The sequence below is a fragment of the Melospiza georgiana genome, chromosome 10, assembly GCF_028018845.1.
Source record: "Melospiza georgiana isolate bMelGeo1 chromosome 10, bMelGeo1.pri, whole genome shotgun sequence".
Classification (NCBI taxonomy): domain Eukaryota; kingdom Metazoa; phylum Chordata; class Aves; order Passeriformes; family Passerellidae; genus Melospiza; species Melospiza georgiana.
In genome coordinates, this window is record NC_080439.1 from 76022 (window position 1) to 94119 (window position 18098).

The 18098-nt window shown below is 43.3% G+C and overlaps 1 long non-coding RNA gene across 1 annotated transcript; it reads right to left on the reverse strand.

Annotated features, from left to right (window-relative positions):
- Positions 1-1418: 1418 nt before the first annotated feature.
- Positions 1419-5425, reverse strand: LOC131087672 (uncharacterized). Its single transcript, XR_009114902.1, has 2 exons — positions 4542-5425; positions 1419-3707 (listed from the first exon to the last, which is right to left on the reverse strand). It is a non-coding gene; the product is annotated as an uncharacterized LOC131087672 (long non-coding RNA).
- Between the last annotated feature and the right edge of the window lie 12673 nt (positions 5426-18098).

Sequence of the window (18098 nt, forward strand, 5' to 3'; positions counted from 1 at the left end):
TCCTGGCGCAGCGCCGCTCCTCGGACCTCGCATCCGCAGCTCCCGCCTCTCCCAGCTTCACCGCCGAACTGACGGCGCTGCCGCTCCAACGCCCGCTATTTATGCCCCACGGGCGGACAGCCAGCCAATCACAACCCGAAGCAGCGCCTGCCGGCTCCACCAATCCCAGCCCGCCCATTCCCGCCGCGCTCGGATCTGCGACTCCCCGCGGTCCCCTCAAGCGCTGCTCCCGCCGCCGCCATTGCTGTGGCCGCGTCCGCCCGCTCCCCGCCGCCTGCCCGTTTCCCTGGACCAGAACCTGATCCCGACCAGGACCTGAACTGGAAGCTCCCGGCCGCCCTTCCCGTCCGCAACAGCGCCTGCCGAGGCAGCGGCAGCGGGGACGCTGCTCCGCCGGCTCCCAAAGCGGCGGTGGCGGGAGCGGCGCCTCAGGCGTACGGGCGAGCGGGGCCAGTCTGAGGCGGCGAGCCGCGACTGAGCGGGCTGAGATTGGCGGGACCGCTTCCGGTTTGAAAGGGCGGCTGTGATTGGACAGGGCGGACGGAGAAAGGCGGGCCGTGATTGGCACGCTTAGGAGCCGTCAGGCTGCGGCCCGTGGGAGCGTGGGGCGGCGGCGGCGGCGGCGGCGGCGGCGGCGGCGGCGGCGGCGGCGGCGGCGGCGGCGGCGGCGGCGGCGGCGGCGGCGGCGGCGGCGGCGGCGGCGGCGGCGGCGGCGGCGGCGGCGGCGGCGGCGGCGGCGGCGGCGGCGGCGGCGGCGGCAACCCCCGTCCCCTTCTCCGGCCTTCTCTCGTGCCCAGGTCCCGGCGAAAGGACCCCCGCAGAGCCCCTACCGGAGCGCCCCAACGGCACTCGGGGCAGGAGGCGGAGAGGAGTGTAGCCCGGGAGGGGTTCCGGGTCGTCTTTGCGACAGCAGGGCGGACTAGGGAGCGGCGGCGATTTGGTGAGGAGAGGGCTCGGGAGCGGGGAGGGCGTGCAGCGCTTCTGCGGGGACTTGGCCTGCCCCGACTGGCCGAGATCAGCACCCTGGCCAAAGTTAAGTGCCCGCGTCCCCCTGCCCGCCCTCCGCCTGCTGCGGGCCCGCTGCTCACCCTCGTCGTCGGATGTTATAGATGATAAAACAATACTGGCTTTCACATTCATAGATTAGCTTTTTGCATTACAAGTATTTTGATGTGGTAAAACTTATTCTTACTTTGAACTGCTTTGTATAGTGTAATATGCCAGTTTATGTATGCACTGTATATTTCATATGAATAGTAGCATGATAAATATATGGTAGGCTTTAGCAAAATGTTAAAATAGAAACTAAAATACTTCTATGTAACTAACTCAGAAAATGGTGTAAAGCAATTATTCTGCTTCTTATAACTGCAGACTGCCCCTACCAAGTGATAAGATAATAGTGACACAAAAAGAGCTTAAGCATCCAGGAAGGATTTATCGACTCTTACCAGTGTTATCAGGGAGTGTGAAGCAACAGGATAAAACTACAGGAAGAAATAAAATATGTAGACCTAATTTACAGAACGTTCTGCAGACAAGTCAGAGGTTAAAACCAAACAAGAGAGTTCCTGGAACATCAAAAAGTCAAAGGAATGTTTGAATAATGTGTAAGTTAATGAATATGCCTGTAACCTCAGCAATGTAACAGTATATAGTGAACATGTTTTTAAGCTACCTCTGTGCTCTTTGGCTGTGTGCTAAAAGCATCCCAGTGCTGGATTATTTTGTCCTTTTATCCTTTATTAAAATTTTAAAAATTATAAAGAGTGAACTCTGTTTATCACATCAGTGAAGCTTAAGCTGATCTGCATCCAGGTGTTTTGGGACCTGCTGGGGCAGGCCATCGAGGTAAGCGTGGGGCTACCGCAGTGGAGGCCAAGTATTTCAACACAATAGCATAATCAGCAACGTTAATTAATTTTGTATTCTTCATGCAAGCCTCAGCCTAAAGAACGCTACCAGCCTCTACTAGGATTAATAATACGCATAGTAAGTGTTACTAGTATTAATATTTAGGTAAGAACTGTTAGTGTTAACACTGGCAGTCAGTGTGTTAGCTGGTGTTTACTGTGAAGCTCTGCTCTCCCACAGTATGACAAGATCCTGAAGCTGTCCTCAGGTGCACAGTTAAGTGAGCACTGCTGTCCTTACCACGGTCCCCCAATGGAGCCACGCTCCAGAGACGGGCAGCAGTGACTCTGCAGACGCCTTCCCAAGGTGACAGAGCTCGCCCTCCTTCCCATCTGCAGTCAGGGGATGTGAAGGCAACCATTGCTGTCCTCGGCTTCATCATCTCCAGTGCAGCCAAGCACAGTATAGACAATGAGTCTGTCAAGTGAGCTGCAGCAGCTGGGACTGCCCAAAGGCAGGGGAAGCCCTCAGGGTGGCACCATCAGCCAGACCTGCTGGGATGTTGCTTACAGTTCCCAGCCCTGCCTTCTTCACACCCAGATGGAGGGCAGGCTGCCTGCTGTGCTGTCCTCCATCACCTCCCTTCTGTACCATCAGTCCCTGGGGGCTCCTCAGGTGCTTTGGTGAGGTTTGGCAGCTGCAGGTCTGGTGTGAGCAGAGGAATTCTTCTCTTGTCTCCCCTCATGAGCAAAGCATGCCAGCCAGCTGTGCTGTTTTACATGTGACTGACCCACAAAATTGCAGGAGACTGAGGACTCGTAACAGGTGCAGGACAGGTTCAAAAGCAACTTGGGACAAAACCTCTGTCTTTGTCAGTCCAAAGGGACAGCAGAACTCACATCTGCTCACAATAATCCTCTGGGGAGTGGAGCAATGTCTGTATGGAAAGATGACTGGGGGTAAAATCAGTGGAAACCGAGAAGTTACATTTGTATCCTAACAGGAGCTATAATGGGACAGAAATTTTAGGGTAAAATACAGGTGCTGTTCCCAGGATGGAGCTGGGTTGGCATGCTCCACGATGATTCCCCATGCAACCATAAGGACCTGCTAAGGGTGGTGGAGTGGAGTGGGGCACCACAACCAGGCTCTGCCAAAATCTTTGCAGGGGCAGCAACTCCATGGTAATTTGAAGCTTATTAATTGCATAGCAAGGGCTATTTGGCATATGTAGGAACACTTTCCAACCTAGCGTCTGAAGACCAATTTAGAGGAGGCGCCTCTAAGTCGAAAGCCAGCCAGACCTTATGTTCTTAGCACCATTCATTTAGAAGAAATCCTGTGACATTTGCAAATTTAAGAGGTGACACCCCCATTCAGACCATGGCTCCTGGGTGCGAACAATAGCTCTTTTCAACAGCAAGGAAATCTGCATGCCCTAGTGTCTCAAGGTCACTTCACCTGAGAGTCCAGAGACCCAAATCCAACCAGAGTCCTAGTTCCCAAAAAACTTCTGCTATAAGAAATCCTTCAAAGTGTGCAATTCTAGGAGTAGAAATCCTACAGGAAACATGAGGCTTCAGGCTGCAAATGGGATCTCTTTTCCACACAATGGAAAACTCAGCAAGCCCTTCTGGCAAGACCAGTTCACAGGAGGCCCACAATTCTCAAGGGCCAGGCTTGAGAGATCCGACTCCATGGAAGCTTTAATCTGAGAAAAATCCTGTGATGTTGGTACTTTTAAAAGGCAGAATGGCACATTTAGACCTTGGCTGATGCTTTGGAGAGTGATTCTTTTACACAGTAAATAATGATTTCATTCCAATGTCTGTAGGTCACTTTGGAAACAGCCCCTGAAACCCAAGACCAAGAAGAGCCATACTTCATGACAGCTGCCATCTGGGAGGAATCCTATGACATTTGTGATTCAAGAAATTGAACCCAAAATTTCAACAGCTGATATGCAGATGCAAAAGACTGCTGTTTTCCTGAGATAAGAAATACTCCAAACCTAACATTCTGAAGGAGTTCAGAATACACACCCAGGACTGCCATACCCCCCAAAGCGCTACCTCCTGGCAGATTGTCTCTATGGTAAACCGTCACACTAGAAATGTTAGGAAGCAGAACCCAAACTACAGCACAAGCACCTGTAAGGAAAAGGTACCTCTGTTCATGAGATAGAACCCTTTCTGTTCCCTTCAGCCCCTGCAGCTGTTCTCATGCTTTCAGGGCACTTGATTGGTTCATTCCTAGATAAAACTTATGTCTTTATTTTCAAAGCTATTACCCATCTCTAGTCAGAGTTTCCTACATTCCTGTATACAAACAAGTGGATAGAGAGAGGGTTTCTTTCCAAATGAATTTAGAGATAAATTCATTTTCTTTGCCAATACCTATAAAAATGAAAACCTTGAACGATTTTAGTATTCTACACCCATCCCTCCCTGTGAAATTTATGGCAGTTTTGGGTCCCTCTGGGAGACGACATCCAGCATGTCATGCTGGACTGTTCTAGAGAGTAATTTTCAAATGTAAGCTTAGCAAAGTTTGAATTGACTTGAACAGAGATAAAAACTACAAGTGAACACCTACACCTGCCTACAAAGAGCTAACAAGCCCCTGGCAGCTGCCAGCATCAAAGCACAGCGGATGTCTCTAATACAGGGTAAGGATAACAATATCACCTTCTGTTCTCTCCAGCTTCTTTTCCCTGCAGTCATATTTTGCTTCTTATGATTTTTTTAGTCTCTGTATCTTCTTGGACAGCACCGAGCCCGAGGACAAGGATACGAGAGTCTTTCCCTGCCGGACGGAGAGAACCAGGAAAAAAGTTAAAATAAGAACAGGGCAGTTTGAAATTCATACTTGCAACGAGAGGCAGCGCCTAACCAACAGAACAAAAGTAAACGAAGCATGATACCTCCCTGGGGACAGAAGACTTACAAACTCTCCAGGATTTACAATTCTAGCGACCAACCCCTTCAGGACAGCAGCCAAGTGTCCCATGGGGTGGTGCTGCACCAAAGAACCATCTGAGAGGTTCCAAAGAGTGAAATGCACAATATTTTGCAAAGACAAAAAATCCTGCAAAATAACAAAAATACAATAGATGTAAACTACAGGGCAAGAGTACAAGTGTTACCTTTGGCAGCTGGAACCATCCAGGTGAGCACCTGATAACTGGATCCTCACCAGAGTTTGAACCCTTCAGGACACAGAAGGGTTTTCCCCAGAAATTTCACAGACTGAGTTTTGACAGAAGCACGCTCGCCGGATCCTCAGAAACGTCGCCCATTCTCCAGGCGTCTGGAGAGAACTGCAAATGGCTCTCACGTAGTTGGAGCTGGTTCTGTAAGGTCTCAGGGTGAATTTCACCAGATGCAACTGAATTGGGCAACTCCCAGTGAGACAGAGGGAACCCAAAGCTTGTTTTACCCAAACCTTGGGTAAGCACAGCTCCAGCAAATACTGAGGAAACAGACATAACAGGGTAAAAATAATAAAACTATTGCTTTTTCTTTAATCTTGCCTTTTTTTTTTATTCAGATGAGCAAAACAATGAAGGAGAAGGTGAAAAACTCACCATTACTGAACATTTCATCATCTGTAAGCTGAGCATCCTTAGCATAGAGGACTCCAGAGTTAAAATTCACTGATCCCTGGGAAATAAAACCAAATATATGACAAACAGTCAAACAGAAGGCATAAAAATTTGTTTCCTCTACGGACTTTCAAGTATGTATCTTTGTATATATCCTACACATTACAACATACACTTTATACCATCTCCTAATATATAATAATTTACCTTTAAACTTTGATAGTATAGTGTGGAGAAATGGCTCCATGACAGAGGTCACGCAGACATTCGCTCGTTAGCCGACCAGGAGCTGGGAAAGTACCGAACACAGGTATTTTTGAGTTTTGCACCTGCAAGATAGCGTGTGCCTGGGCCTAGCTGGGTAGGATAACAAGTAGACAGAGAGACGTGGGAAATAGGGAATGTAGGCCCAAAGGAATGAGGAAGAGTTGATGGTATAGTTTAACCAATAGATCGCTTGGCTTACAGAATATTCATAAGCTTATTATGTGCTATATAAGTGTCTGATACTCTCTGCAATAAACATAGCTTGCTGATCTCATATTGAGTGTCCGAGTCTTCCCTCACCCAAGAGTATAGCATAAAATTATTAACTAAAATTGGTGATCTATTATTATTAAGTTGTGCTTAAAGTTATTTTTGCTGTCATGTTCAAAACAATTTTTTTTTTTTACTGTAATGAATGAGCAATTGATTTCAAAGTCATCACAAGCCCATCAAAAAAACAAAGCTCTATTCACCGGGCAGGTCTGTGAGCTAGAGGGTAGTTAGGCTTGTACTTACCTCTTGCTCTTCATGAACCAATAAATCCTGTAAGCAAAACCAGGATCTTTAGCCCACTCCTATTAAAGATTCTACAAGGATGATGGTTTGATTTGTGTTTAGAAGTTTAGATTTAAAATGGCCAGTCCAATGGATAAATAAAGACAGTTGAAGTAGTATTACTTTACTCTTATTATTATTATTGTTGGTATTAGTATTATCAGCTACTGGAAGAAACAAACCAGTAGTATCTATACTTAATTACTTCTATTTCCGGAAAACAATAAAGAAAAAGAACCAAACCAAAAAAAGTCACTTCCTACCTTTTGTATCTCAGGATGATGAATTTCTCTTGGGCACTTCTCCAATTTATCAAGACTCATAGCACTGAAAGGCAAACAAAACAGGGCTTTATAGAAGGCCAAGTGCATGTTTCAAGGCTGAACCACCTACTGATTGCCGTGACAGCAGTTACAACATGAATCAGTCCAAGGGCCTCTCTTAAATGGAATGGAATGTTTTGTGGAACTGCCATTTCTTTCCCAAAATACTAACTTCCAACACTTCCTAAACTTATTTTGCATTTTAAAAACAGAAATTAGTAAGACTCTGTGTGGACATCAGGTTTATTTCCTTCTAATGCACAGAGCTCTGTTCCATCATCCTTCACTTTGGCTCTACACAGAATCATGGTGAGCTTTTTAGGAGTGCTCAATAATCAATTCTATTTCTTTTCCTAGTTCTCTCTCTTCTTCAATAATTAAAGGCAAGTCAAATGAAAAATGACAAGTTCAGCATCAGAGTCACACTTTTCCCCTTTGTCTGCTCAAGAACAGGCTTTAAATCCACTTATTGCTGCCTTCAACGATTCAGACTTGCAAAACCATTCTTACATGTTTTACAGGTTTATCATAAAACCCACAGAACACAAGCTCTGAATTACAGGAAAAGGTACACAGGCAAATATCTAAACTGATTACTTATTTGAAAACACATACCTTAATTCAGATTTCACCCAGAATGTTTCTGTGGGACACTAAGGGAGACATATTTTGTGAGTACCCTGTAAACGAGAAAAAGCTAGCATAGATTACAGGACATACCCACTTTTTCTGCATATTCAAATAGAATTATTAATAAAAACAATTAAGTTTAAAAAGAAGGAAGATAACCAAGGAAATTTTACTCAGCTATATTTACTCCCGATTTAGAGAAAAAAAAAAAGGCCCGGGTGCTGCAAAGAAAAAAAAAGTGAACCACAAACGCTTACAGTAGAATTTTAAAACAATCGCTTGGATAAAAGAATCTTATGGAACGTGAAGTAGAAAAAAAGTGAAACCACTATCAGACCTGCCTATTTTCTCACCAGTGTACAAGAAAATCCTAAAAGCAGTATGAAGTCACTGCCTAAAACCGGTCATGGGATGTAACCAAGAACAATTTAGGCATTTGCTAATCGAGACAGAAACCTTTTCTGGATGCTAGTGTCAAATCACAAGTTTTGTCTCTCAGAAGCTCGACAATGCTGGAAAGCATTTTCCCCGGGGCTCGGGAGGGCAGGGGCGGAAAGGGGGGGTGACTTTGCAGCTCGCACCTGTGCCATCCGAAGCATACAGCCCGCCCGCTCCCTGCGCTGGGCATTCTCCCGGCCATCTCTGGCTTTACCGCCCAGCGCCGCTCCATCCGCTGTCACGGCACAAAGAGCCACGAGCACTAACGCAGGCAGCAGCCCCGTCATGCCGGCGATACCGCAGCGCTCCCTGCTCGCAGCGCCCAACACGGGCGGAGCCGCCTCCGCCCGCAGCACCGGCAGCAGCCCGAGGGAGACGGCTGCAGCTCGGGGGCTCCTCCGGCGCATCCGCCAGCCCGAGGGCGGCCGCCCCACCGGGACCGCGGGAGCGCCCGGCGCCGCTCGCCCGGGGCGGCTCCCGCAGCTCCCGGCCCGCGGCAGCAAAGCACCGCCTCGCCCTCCGCCATCGGCGGGCGGCAGCGCCCCCGCCCCCGGCACCGCTGAGGGAGGCCGAGGAACCGGGCGGACGCTCATTCCGCGCTGCTCAGCACCGGGCGGGCGGCCAGACGGAGGCTTCGCCCCTCCAGCGTCGCTGTCCCGCGCGGGAGAGGCGCCGGCAGCTGCCCGCGCACAGCCCCGCGCGACCGCCTGGCACGCCAGCCACTCATGTGCCGCGTCGGCCGTTACGTCACACGCCGCGCCAGCAGCAGGGCCTGCCGGGAGTTGTAGTCTCGGGCTGGCAGCCACGGCTCCGTCCCCCGCCACCGGCAGCTGCAGTCCCTCCTGGGCATCAAACGGGTCCTTCGCCCCAGGGCGGGGAAGCACCTGAGGCAGCACCGCTCCTCCCGGATGCCCTCTCTTTTTCCCTCCAACTCTTTTTACTTTTTTCACTCTGTTTTTCACCACTTCCCTTCCCTCTTCCTCTCCTGCTTCCATTCCTTTCCTTTCCCTTTCCTTCCCTTCGCCTTTCTTGTATTTCTAATCTTGGTTTACCTTTCCACCTTTAGAATAAAAAAGCAGCAGTAGAAACTTTCAGGCTACCCGGGAGTAAAAAAAAAAAAATCCAAAACGAAAATGATTTAAAGAAAACGATTTATTCCCTGGGAGCCTGAAATTTTCTACTGCTGCACGTGACAAAGAGCTTTTATTCCTTCTTATAGATTGTTGATATTTTATATAAATTTATAGTTTATATTGATGCATTATATTAATAACTATATTTAATATGCACCTTATTCAAAAACATACGGGAATTATTTTTTAAATTATTTACCATATCTACTGCTACAACTTATTTTTCCTTATATTTCTAAATTTTATATAAATCTTTAATGTGTTTATGATATATTTCTATACTTATATTTCTACCTTTATATTATTTGTATTTGTAATTTTTACACTAAAACCCCTGCTTTGGCAAAAAAAACCCAAAACCATCCATTATTTTAAACTACCTAATTTTTTTTTATATTTATATTTATCATAATATACAACAAATGATAGATATAAATAGATAGGTATATCACATCCGTATTTATATCTATTTTATATCCATTTCCTCTAATATTTTTCATAAAATATATGCAGTATTACGTGTATTATATATTGTATCAATTTATGTTATTTTACATTTACAATTTATTATTAATTTTTTATAGATCTCCATATAGTTGCAATACATTTATATATTTGTATTTTTTTGGGTTGTATTTACATTTATATTCTCTATTCATATATCTATAAACATACACAATACTCTATTAAAATTAGAGTAACTTATTGTAACATATAATGACTTATGTTACATGTTAAATTTTAAAAATTGACCGAATATATAAAAATAAAATTGGCTCATTCCCATTGCTACACATCTATTTCTTTCGTTACAATATAGTTAGAGTCATAATTGCATATTTAAAATCCAATTCCTAAATGAAATGACAGAACAAACAGCATCAAATTCCCCCCAATATCTTCCAAAAACATCAAGATACCTCCAACACCCAAACAAGTGTCAGCGAAAAAACAAAGAACACTCTTTTCAATAACAATTCTCATCACGACAGAAAAATGGAACCAAAATAAAAGAAAATCCTATAGAAACAAACACAGCAAATTACAAAAAGTACTAAAAAAAAGTCAAACCAATCTACTAAACTCAAGCCAGTGCCACTCACCCTGAACGACGTTACTAAAAACAAACAAAAAAAAAAAAAAAAAAATTCTACCTCTACACTAACTCAAAGAATAAACAATCCTCTGTAAAAATAACTTTAAAACCTGAACTAATTAACAAAATGGGAAAACATCTCAACCACTAAAAACTAGGAAATTAACTACCCAAAATTAATAAATACTTTAAAAACCCACCATATAAATACCCATGTTCCCAAAAAAAACCCTGATAAACAATACTCAAATACATTAAAAGACAACAACAACAATAACAAAAAAAAAAGAAAATAAAGAAACCAACAACGAGAATAATACCAAAAAACAGATAAACTTAAATCTGCAACAAAAAAATAATTCCCAACTGAATAAACCCATAGTGCCTCAAGCTATCAAAATAAAACTACCACCTAGAAACAAACACAAAGACTAAAAACAAACGTAACCATAAACAATGTCCCCCAAATTACCCGTAACCATAAAACATACACTACAATCAAACAAACCAAACAAATAAAAGCCCTGGAAGACGATAAACACACATGCAATTATCGAGATTAAAAACCCGCTGCTATGAACGACACAACGCTACCCCAAGCCGCCCAAAACAAACACTACACACTCACGCTAATAAAAGCCACCGCAACAGAATTAAAATCCGAACCGCTGCTTCGCGCTACGACCCGTAAAATCCATTGCGCACCCTTCTAAACATAACACCCCGGGGAAAAAAAAAATCCGACTACAAAACCCAATCCAAAACAAACCATTATCATCCCTACCGGCACCGAGAACCGTGCCCACTCAGGAAGAACCCCATATCCCTTAGCGGACAGCCGCTGCAAACCGAACCCAGCGATGCCATCAACGCCTCCAAAGCGCCTCCGAGCCACGGCACCGCCGAACTTGGAGCGGCCGAACCCCGCGCTCGCTGCCGGCCCCGGACGGAGCGCGGCTCCCGGCAGGAAAGCGGCTCCTGCGGCGGCTGCTCCGGCACGCGGGGCCGGCGCCGTCCCGGGGAGCCCCGCCCGCTGCCCCTGCCCGGCGGGGCCGGCACCGGGCCCGGGACTACCGGCGGCGCCCGAGCCCCGCGCCCGGAGCGGACGGAGCGGCCGGCACCGCCCGGGCCGGCGCAGCAGCGCCCGCGCCGCCTCTGCCGCCCTTGGCCGGCCCGGCCCGGCTCCGCTCGGCTCCGCACGGCTCGCACCGGCGCGGCTCCGCCACTGCCGCCCTCGGCCGGCCCGGCCGCGCCGAATCCCCCGTGCGCCCCGGCAGCTGCCCGGGCCGTGCCAGCAGCGCTCCCGAGCGGGAACGTTCCGGGCCGGGCCGCGGGCACGGGCAGCGCCCTCCAATGCAGCGGCACAGCCCCATTGCAGCCCTGCAAACGCTGCCGGAGCTGCGGCTTCCCGCAAGCCAGCCCCGAAACCGCAGACGGGGCGCACCTCACTTCAAAAAGGGCAAAGAAATGCCTTCTCCCCTCCAATTTCACCCCTTAGGAGAGCAGAAAAGAAGGGGCGCTCCCCAAATGAAAGCCTTCGACTGATGGGAAAGGGCGATTTCGACCTCCATGCAAACCCTTCAAAAGGAGGGACACCAGGGCTGCCCCCTCCATTTAAACCCGAGGGTGGTGCAAATGGGGTGGCTGCCTTCAAATCAAACCCATAATACCACAAGTATACTTTTCCCATTCCCCTTAGAATAGAACGCAGGGATTCCCTGTCACCCCCGGGATACCCCTAACAGCCTGGAAAAGGCAGCTTTTCCTGCAATCAACACCCTTAAAACCACAAGTCAAGAGGGATCCCCTCAGGTCAAACGCAGACAATAAAAGAAGAGGAGCTGCTTCCTTCTCCTTAATCCCTTTTGTCCTCACAAGCTCCATTTTTGTTCCTGGGGACCCGGGGAGGGACTGGCAAGATGAAATTGCAAGGGGGAAGGAGAAAATTCCCCGCTCCAAACCCACACGGGCTCACCTGTTCGGCTGCTGCTCCCGGGCACAAAGATTCGTCCCTCGGCGCCTCCTTTAAGCGATGCTCCACGTACCCAAGCGCGGATCCAGGCGTTCTCCCCGACCCTGTGGGAAGCTCCCGCAGTCCTTCCATGAGACAGCGCCGGGAGCGCCCCATAAACCCCTCCACTCAGCAGCTCCATGCAAAAGGGAGCTGAGGCAAAGCCTCCCCCTAAAACAGCCTCGCCCCGGCAGGAGCCGGCCCCTCATCATCCTCACACTCACACCTGGGCTGCTCCGAGCCCTCATCATCATTACAGCTCACACCTGGGCTGCTCCGAGCCCCCATCATCCTCACAGCTCACACCTGGGCTGCTCCGAGCCCCCATCACCGTCACACTCACACCTGGGCTGCTCCGAGCCCTCATCATCCTCACAGCTCACACCTGGTGCTGATCTGAGCCCTCATCATCCTCACACTCACACCTGGGCTGCTCCGAGCCCCCATCACCGTCACACTCACACCTGGGGTGCTCCGAGCCCCCATCATATATTTTTCATATTTATAGTCGCATGTATATTTAGAATTTATATTACTGTATAATAAAAATTATATTATATATTGCATCTCTTCATGTTACTTACATAGGTTTCTATTTCTATTCATCGTTTGGTATTATATCTTTATATCTCTATATATTTATTATATATTTCTGTATGTCGATTTACATTTCTATAGTACTTATATTATTTAAAATAAAACCCCTGCCTCTAACGAAATAAAAAGCAAAGACAACCCTTTCTTTAAAACACATTTAAAATTTTAAAAATAATTTTGTTTGTCATAATTTTATTCACATCTATATTTGTAATTTTCATTTGTTATCTTTATAGATATTATATATATTGGAGAGAATACCTTTTTATATAATAATAGATATATTCTTTTGACACAATAGATTTCTTTTACTTATATTTATATGTATTAAATATTTATTGATATTGACATATATATATGATATATTTGGATTTCTAGTTTTATATTTTTTATGAAATCTCCAGCCTATACCCCAATAAAAGCCAAACTATCCCCAATTTATTTAAACTATATTTAAACATAAATCGTGTCACAGCTGCATTGCACAGCAGTGCCCCAAGCTAATCTGACACTTGTTCATCTCCTGGACCTGAATCTGAACCCGCTCACCTTGATCGCACCTGGCAGAACCATTTTCGTACCTTTTTCTGGCATGTCTTGTTTTTGTTTTTTTTTGTCTTGAGTTTTTGTGGCCTTTATTGCCTCTCTTTCTTGCCTTGTTTTTTGGGGCTTTTACTCCCTTTTTCCTTGATTTTTTTCTGGCACTTCTTGGGGTTTTTTCTTCGTTTCTTCTTGCCCATCTTGTTGGGTTTTTTTGGTTTTTCCTTGCCCCCCTTGGGGTTTTTTTTTCAGGTGTTTTGTTTTTTTTTTTTGTTTTTTTTTTTTTTCCTTGGATTTTCTTGGCCTTCTTTTTTTTCTTTTCTGGATTTTTTCTTCCCCATCTTGGTTTTTAGTTCTGATTTTATTTCTTGCCCATTTTGGGGTTTTTCTCTGGTCTGTTTTCAGGGATTTTTCTTGCCCATCTTGGGTACTTTTCTGTTTTTTTGTTTTTTTTTTTCTCTGCCTTTCTTACGGTTTTTTCTGGTTTATTTTTTTTTCTGGGATTTTTCTCGCCCATCTTGGGGGTTTATTCTGGGCTTTTTCATGCCCATCTTGGGGTTTTCTTCTGCGTTTTTTTCTTGCCCATCTTGTTCTTGTTTTTCGGTTTTTTTTTTTCTTTTTTTTTTTTTTTGTTTTTTTTTTTTTTTTTTTTTGTCTTTATTTTGTTTTATTCCTGTTTTTATTTCTGTGGTATTTCTGGGATTTTTCTTGCTCATCTTGGATTTTTCGTGGAGGGGGTTTCTCACCCATCCCGAGGATTTTTTTTTTTTATGTGGGTTTGTTTTTTTGTTGGTTTTTTTTTTTTTTTTTTTTTTTTGGTTGGTTTTTTTTTCCCCGTAGGTTTCTCCTTGCCCTCCTGGTTTTTGGGTTTTTTGTCTGTCTTCCTTCCTTCCTTCCTGTCCTTCCTTCTTTCTTCCTTTCATTTCCTTTCCTTATTTTCTTTTTTTCTTTTTCTTTCTTTCTTTCCCTGCATTTCTAATCTTGGTTTTCCTTTCTAGCTTTAGAATAAAAAAGCAGCAGTAGTAACTTTCAGGCTACCTGGGAGTAAAAAAAACTCCAAAACGAAAATGATTTAAAGAAAACGATTTATTCCCTGGGAGCCTGAAATTTTCTACTGCTGCACATGACATAGAGCTTTTATTCCCTCTTATAGATAGTTGATATTTTATACTTTATACAGCGCCCCCTGCCGTCTGCACAGGCGCACTGCATGCAGAGCGCTGCGGCGTCGTTCGGTTCTGTTTAATGAAACTCGGCTGAATTCGGCTTGCTTCGGCTCTTGGTCTAAACTCGTTTCAGTTCGGCTCTTCGGCTAAACTCGGTCGTATTCGGCACGTTGTCTAAATGCGGCTCAAGTCGGCTACACTCGGCTATCGGTTCCAGTCGGCTATCATCGGCTCTTGGTGTAAACTCGGCTGTTTTCGGCCGCACTGGGCTCTTCGGTTCAAGTCGGCTGTTCCCGGCCGCAGTCGGCTCTTCGGGGAAACTCGGCTGTTCCCGGCCGCAGTCGGCTCTTCGGGGAAACTCGGCTGTTTTCGGCCACACTCGGCTCTTCGGGGAAACTCGGCTGTTTTCGCCCACACTCGGCTCTTCGGCTCTTCGGAACTATTCGGCCCGGCTCGGCTCCCTCAGGGCGGGAAAGCGGACGTGAGAGGACCCCGGCACAGCGAGGCGTTTACCCAGATGCCTCTCACAAACCCGCCGAAATACGCCCGCCCGCGGCGCCCCTGAGCCCACAGCATGTCTCGGGTACACATGAAACGCCACAGAAAAATCCGTCGGGGCCGCCATGAGGTCGGTATTCCGTGCAGGCAGTGCAGTTACACCCACCCGGTCCTCCACTTCCCCGCCCTTTTCGCCGCCATGCTGAGAAGGTCAACCAAAACTCCGCGACATCGGCCACGCGCCACTCCCAAGGTGGCGGCCTCTCGGTGCACGGCTGCAGTACCGCGCTCTGCCCACAAGGCGGCAGCACTGCCGCCCGCCCCAGCCGGGGGCGCAGCGCGCCTCGGGGCTGCGGCAGCGAAGGCGGCAAAAAAGAACAGGGGCGACCCCCGCCGAAAACTGCTCTGAAATAAATGCCCCAAAACCGGGAAGAGGGGAAAAAAACTTCTGCCTCTAGCCTAATAGGATAAAAGACAAAACAAAACAAAACAAAACACAACACAAAAAAAAAAAAAAAACCAAAAAAAAACAAAGAAAAAAAAAAAAACAACAATTTCTTTAAAAAAATATTTAAATATTTTAAAAATATTTTTTCATATTGATATTCACATTTCTATTTACAATGTATATTGATGTACACTGTCCATTTACACATTTCTTTTTATAAATACATTTCTATTCGATATTGCATATATCCCTACAACTTAAATTTATTTGCATATTTTTATAAATATTTTTACATAGTAAGTATATATTTCTGTTACGATTTTTACTTCTGTAACACTTGGATTATTTAAAATAAAACCTTTGCCTCCATCCACATTAAAGCCAAAAAGAACCCCTTTCTTCAAAACTGTTTTTAAATATTTTTTTAAATTCTATTTTTCAGGTTCATATTCACATTTACATTTAAAATGTATACTTATGTATACTGTTATTTGTATTCTTCATTACATCTCTTCCTATTATTTGTATTTATTTATATTTTGTGTTTATATATATATTTATATCTTGATTGTATATCTCAATATTTAGAAATATATAACAATAATATCTACATTCATATTATTTAAAATAAAAACCCTGCCTCTAACACAAGAAGAATAAAAAAAAACCCAACCCTTTGTTTTAAACAATATTTAAATAGATTTTATCCTCATGTTCAATTTTTATATTCATATTTGTATTTATATTGTATATTAATGTCTATTGCTTACTTATACATTTATCTTTACCAATGTCAAGTTATAAATAAATTTATATTCTATATTACATCCGATGCGAGTAGGTATTTATATTTTTTATATCTTTTTATTCATATTTTTTATATTGATTAAATATTTCTGCGTCAAGATTTTTACTTCTGGAACACTTATAATATTCAAAATAAAAACCCTGCCTCTACTTAAATAAAAGCCAAAACATTCCCTTTTTATTAAACTATATTTACATATTTTATATTTATATTCCCATTTATAATTTATATTGCCATATAATGTTATTTATATTCTATGCTACAACTCTTCATATTACTTACATACATTTATATTTAAATTTATATTCATAGTTTAGCAATTCCTCTTAATATATTTATTATATATTTCTATCTTAAGATCCACATTTCTATATTGCTTATATTATTTAAAATAAAACTCCTGCCTCTAACCAAATAAAAACCAAGGCCACCCCTTTATTTGAACCAGATTTAAAATGCAGGAAGTAAATTTATTTTTCAAAATTATAATGATATTTATATGGATATTTTTATTTATTTTATTCATAGATATTATATATATTAGAGAGAATACCTTCTAATATAATCATACATATATATTTTCCGTATTATTTATATTTTCTTACTTATATTTGTTTAAATTAAATATGTATAGATATTTGTATTTCTATACATATTTGTATATCTGAATTTATATTTTATTTCTATCATTTAAAAACCCCAGCCTATAACCTAATAAACGCCCCCAATTTACTTTAACTCTATTTCAATATTTTCATATTTACAATCTATATTTATTTATCTTTGTGTATATATATATATAAAATAGACTACCATTTATCTATATGATAATATGTTACAATTATATACTATGTATTTTAGTTTTATGTATGTATCTGTTATCTATATTTATGTTTACCACTCTAATGTTATATTTATTTTCAAATTTATATTTATTTCTATTTTCATCCCTATATTAAACCATGTCAGTTCATTAACCCGACACACCAGAGCCACAACAATACTGTACCTTTGTCAACGCCGGCACGCAGCACACGCCCATCCCATCGCAGCACAGCAAAACAAAACCTATTTCTATTACTAACGGAACAAACATCCCACAACGTCACTGAACCCTAATAAAAACTCAAATAAACCTAACTGTAAATAAATTTTAAATCCCACTATAAAGTAGCCCAAAACCTCCGCACATGCTCATCATAAACTTCCTCCTAAACCAGTATCTCAAAAACCCCAAAAAACTCAAACACACCTTGAAAATGACACAACTGCTAATAAAAAGAAACACCCAATAAAAATTAAATCAAACCAACTCACTAGACTCAAAACTGCACAACTGACCCTAAACATTACTAAAAAAAGTCCCCAAAGCTCTACCTTTATGCTAATGCACAAATAATAACCTATGATCTATCAAAGTTATTTGAAAAAATTAAAAAAAATAATTAAAACCATGAAAATAAAAAACCTAAACTATTAAAATACTAAAAAATATCACTACCTAAATTAAAAAACATATTGCCTATAAAAACCCACCATATAAATGCTCCTGTCCCAAAAAATAAAAATAAAAAAAACTATCCAACCAGAAGGAAATCAGAACTTAGGAACACCAAAACCATAATGTCCAAAAGGTCACACCTTATCATACACCAACTACAAACAAGATAAAACGATGCAATGAATTCTTAAAAACCACCTTAAGACCACTACATTGAAAAACATTTCAAAAATTAAAAACTGCATTTAACAAAAGCCATCTAATAAATTCACACCCAAAACTCCAGCAGCCCAGCTGGCCCTACCAAAGCTCTAGGTTTATACATACAGTAAACAAAACCAAAATCCCAGTAATACCCATCAGAAATCTATGAAAGAACCCTATTGAAATTAATCCTGCCTCAAATACAAACCAACCCATCCAGAAAGTCAGCTTCACTCAAAAAACAATTTACACAGAGTTAATAATACCAAGAAATAAAACAACACACCATATACCACCAATGCATATCATAGTGAAGTAAAAAAAAAAACCACACTACATTTTTTTCTTTTTGTTTTTTTTAAACTAACTTCTTTTATTAGCTAGAACAAAAGATTTTGCCAGGACTGTAACAACAACAACAACAA